The following is a 4,963-nucleotide window of genomic DNA, read 5'->3' as shown; positions in this document are numbered from 1 at the left end:
TCCCTCACAATACATAGCACAATGTCTGATATAGAATAAGAGCTCAATAATTGTTTGTTGAATAAATGCATAAATCCATGGTGGGCTGAAAAGGAATAGGAGAGTATTTTCAGTCTCTCTTCCTTCTCCTCCCCATGTTTCATTTAAAAATGATGTGGTATTCCAGGAGAAGAATCCTGGATGCTGAACTAATAAAATTGATAAACCCTTAGCCAGGGGTATTTTGTCAAATGCTTTTACTGCATCTATTGAAAGGATCGTATGGTTCTTATCCTAAGAAATGGGCAGAAGACATGAATAGACATTTTTCCAAAGAAGACAGGATGTATGGCCAACAGACAAGGGAAAAGATGCTCAATATCACTAATCATCAGGGAAATGCAAATCAAAACCATGATGAGATACCACCTCACACTGTCAGAATGGCTAAAATTAACAACATAGGAAACAATATATTTTAGCAAGGATGTGGAGAAAGGAGAACCCTCTTACACTGTTGGTGGGAATGCAAATTGGTGCAGCTACTATGGAAAACAGTATGGGGTTCCCTCAAAAAATTAAATATAGAACTACCCAATGATTTAGCAATTGTACTACTAGATATTTACCCAAAGGGTACAAAAATACTGATTCAAATGGCCATATGCACCTAATATTTATAGCAGCATTATCAACAATAGCCAAATTATGGAAAGAGCTCAAATGCCCATTGACTGATGAATGGATAAAGAAGTGATATATATATATATTCCATTCTATATATATAGAATGGAATGTTAATGTTACTCAGCCATCAAAAAGAATGAAATCTTGCCATTTGCAATGATATGGATGGAGCTAGAGTATATTATGCTAAGTGAACTAAGTCAAAGACAAATACCATATGATTTCACTCATATGTGGAATTTAAGAAACAAAACAGATGAACCTAGGGGAAGGGGAAAAAAAGATAAAGAAAGAGATGGAAGCAAACCATAAGAGACGACTCTTAACTATAGGGAACTGAGGGTTGATGGAGGAGAGGTGGGTGGGGGATGGGCTAAATGGGTGAGGGGTATTAAGAAAGGCACTTGTGTTGAACACTGGGTGTTATATGTAAGTGGTGAATCACTAAATTGTACTCCTGAAACCAATATTATACTATATATTATTATATATATTATAACATATATTATATATATATTAACTAACTACAATTGAAATACAAATTTAAAAAAATAAAATAAAGAAAATAAAAATAAAGGCTCCTCTCAGAAAAATAAATAAATAAATAAAATTAAAACTAGGGAGGAAAAAGAAAATATATGTACACAGTGGTAATATCTTCTCCTTCTACCCAGTTCTGTTCTAGAAGCCAGGCTTTTGCCAGGGAATAATAGTTACATAGTCCTAATAATGCAAATGCTGAATGCTTATTTAAACATAATTATTCTAGAACTACATTGGATTCTGGTATTAGTGTGGGTTCTCTAGAGAAACAGAGCCAGTAGGATGGAGATTTTTATATTGCACATATATGACATATTTTTATCAGCAATTGGCTCGCAATTATAGAGACTGACAAATCTCAAGATGTGCAAAGTCAGTAAGCTGGACACCTAGAAGAGCCAATGATATAGTTCCAGTCTGAAGGCTGAAAGGTTCAAGACCCAAGAAGAGCCAGGTTTCAGCTGAAATCTAAAGTCTAAAGGTAGGAAAAACCTAACGTTACAGTCTGAAAGCAGTCAAAATAGGAGGTATTTCACCAAATATCTGGGTACACTGTGGCCAAGTCAAATTGACACAAAAAATTAACCATCACAGATCCTGTCAGAGTGTAGTGTATGATGGAGTGGGGCTAAGCACATGGGTGGGGAGGAGGGAGTAAAAAAACTAACCAGTTATTAAGCAAGTAGATAATTTAAAATTTTATGAATCAGAAGCTGGCAGCAGAACATAATATTTGAAACTTTGTACTAGAATATTCCATAAAAAGAAATGCTATGAATTTAGAACAGTTCCTGGCATATGGTAAGCACTCAATAGATGTCAGATATTACTTTTCAAATATTAGGATGGTAAATTATATACTCTGTCTTTTATTTTAACTATATTTATAAAATAGTTCATATATAAATTTTTCAGGTGTTCTCATATTTAATATTAAGTAATTTTTATGAATTATGGAGTGAAAATCTAATGTATATAGGATTCTATAAAGAGGATAAAAAGGTTTATAGCCAGTTCCTGCCAAAGCACCATGGTGAATTGTAAAATTATGATAAGCATTCCAGTTATGGCTAGTTGTAGTACTTTGTAAAATAAGTTAATTAACTGCCCTATAAAGAAATTTAACTATCATTCATTTTTTTCCTATTAAAGTAGAAAAAATACTTTTTAAAACTTTTAGCAGATAGCAATTGTTATTAAAATAACTCTTCAGGGCGCCTGGGTGGCTCAGTTGGTTAAGCGACTGCCTTCAGCTCAGGTCATGATCCTGGAGTCCCGGGATCGAGTCCCACATCGGGCTCCCTGCTCAGCAGGGAGTCTGCTTCTCACTCTGACCCTCTTCCCTCTCGTGCTCTCTATCTCTCATTCTCTCTTTCTCTCAAATAAATAAATAAAATCTTTAAAAAAAATAACTCTTCAGAGATTTAAAACAAACTATTAATATAGTTATATATATAATATATATGGGAGCAATTTAAATATGATAATAATAATAATTACAGTGTTAATTGCCTCTGAAACAGTATTATTAGCCACAACTAAAACAAAAAGCAACAACCATAATTTCTACTGCTCAGCATTGTAAAATAAGTCATTTCCAGGCCAGTTTTATGCCGTTTCAGGCACGGTACCAAGTTCTTTATACGAATTTTAGCTTTTAATCTTCCCAACATGCACAGAAGGCAGATTGATAATTCTAATTTTTAAAGCAACAGAATTGAGGCTTACAGAATAAGAATGGCTATTTGATAATATGGTTTATCTCTCTGCCCTTTTAAAACCCCACTAAAATTAAAACAGGCACTAGAGGAAAATCAAAAAACAGAAGTCTATCTATCATAAGAAATGCCCAAGAAAATGCAATTGAACATCAGTCCATCAGTTTATCACCATCAGTTTCTGGTAGTGAGAGATTTAGGGGAAAGATTTGACATTATGTGTGCTAGAATTCCATTTCCCTTTCCACTCTTCCAAAGCGAGGGACTCTTTAAAAGAACTCTGACAGTTCACATTATATTTCTAAAGAGAACCATGATTAGTGTGTACCATCACTCTCAAAAAGAGCTTTTGAACAAAAGACTAGCTGAAGAAGCCTGAGGAAGCAATATGTAAGTTGGTGTGCTGGTATAATTTAATAATCACCAGACACTACCCCTACTCCTGGTCCTGCCTCCCCCCAATTTTTTTAAAAGCTCTGATTTGTAGCATTTGCCGTTTCCACTATGTAAATATTCACACTGTGGTGGATTTCAAGTTACCACCATGCAGTCACTGAACACAGAATCGGAAATTGATGCAGTTTGCTTTCTTGAGCCCTAGGAGCAAGCTGCATTCCTGTAGCAAGCATTATTTTGCAACATTAAAGTGCTAGCAGGGGATGCTGTCAGAGGAAAAAGCGTCCCATGGAGGAAAAAAGCCAGCATCCAATACAAAGACCCAGCATTAAGTTACAACCAATCCATCAAGTAAGGCCTTTTTTTGCCCCCTCAGCAATCCTCGACTCCCCGGTACCTGACACTGTGGAGACCAGAAATGTGAGGTAAGAGGTGCCAGAGAGTGAGGAAAGAAGTGTATCAAAAGAAAAAAAAAAAAAAAGGAATGACCTCAATCATGACTTTCTTCCGCAGTGCAGCCTGTGACATGTGTGAGCTTAAGTAGGAGAGAAATTTAAATTGGATAGTGGTCTGTATTTTTATGAGAAAGGCCTACATATTTTGGTTATTTAGATGTTGTCCAAAAACCATGGAATCTACCCAACTTCATCTAGGAAAAGGAAACCAAAACAACAAATCTTCAGATAGAATCCGACAAATCTTCAGGTAGATACTGGAGTGCCTGGCTGGCTCAGTTGGTAGAGCATGTGCCTCTTGATGTCAGGGTTATGAGTTTGAGCCCCACATTGGATGTGGAAATCACTTAGAAAAAGAAAGTAAAAATCTAAAAGAAAAGAATCTTTTTAAATTCTTTTCAAGCTGAAAAGAATTCTTTTTAGATTCTTTTTAGAATTCTTTTTAGATTCTTTTCAAACCTGAAAAGAGTTCTTTCACTTTTTGGTAGAGGTGGAAAAGGATAGAGTTGTGCTACGTGTGCACCACCTAGTCCAACTGGTTCAATTCATTGGTTTTATAATATAGGAACTCAAGCAAGAATAAATGTCTAGCAGAGATATAATTTGAATAAAGAAAAGCCCAGACTTACCTGAGCTATGCTCTGCTATTACAATCACATTGTCAGAATTAATCACTCCCTCTGACCCCCCAGTGAAGGTTATTCATCCTATAAAGCTCTTATTTAGCACAGTCTTCCTTGGGTTTCCTCTTGACTACCTAATCTCCTCTGACTGTGAGCAATTGGGGGTGTTTACTTTCGTATCCTTGAACTGCTTGGAACAAGGTGTACTTTAACCTGTATGTAGTTGTAGACCGTAAGTACTCGAGAAACCTTTGCTCCCTTCAGTAGATTGAAAAGATTCTTTGTTCTTGGTATGGAATTCATTTGTTCAACAAGTCATTTTATGTTGACAGTATAAAGGTCAGTTTAATCCCCATTTCAGTCAATAAAGTCACAAATTTCACTCAATTAAGATGAAAACTAATGACATTTTATTACCCAGTGTGGAAAATTCACAGCTCATACAAACCTGATAACCGACAGAAGTTGGAAAGAGCACACTTAAATGTTTAGATACACTGAATCCTTAACTCTAACACCATAAAAATATTCAACCCTTCTGAAGAATGCCTTCCTCTTGGAA

The sequence above is a fragment of the Zalophus californianus genome, chromosome 9, assembly GCF_009762305.2.
Source record: "Zalophus californianus isolate mZalCal1 chromosome 9, mZalCal1.pri.v2, whole genome shotgun sequence".
NCBI classification, from domain to species: domain Eukaryota; kingdom Metazoa; phylum Chordata; class Mammalia; order Carnivora; family Otariidae; genus Zalophus; species Zalophus californianus.
This window is presented reverse-complemented; position numbering follows the sequence as displayed.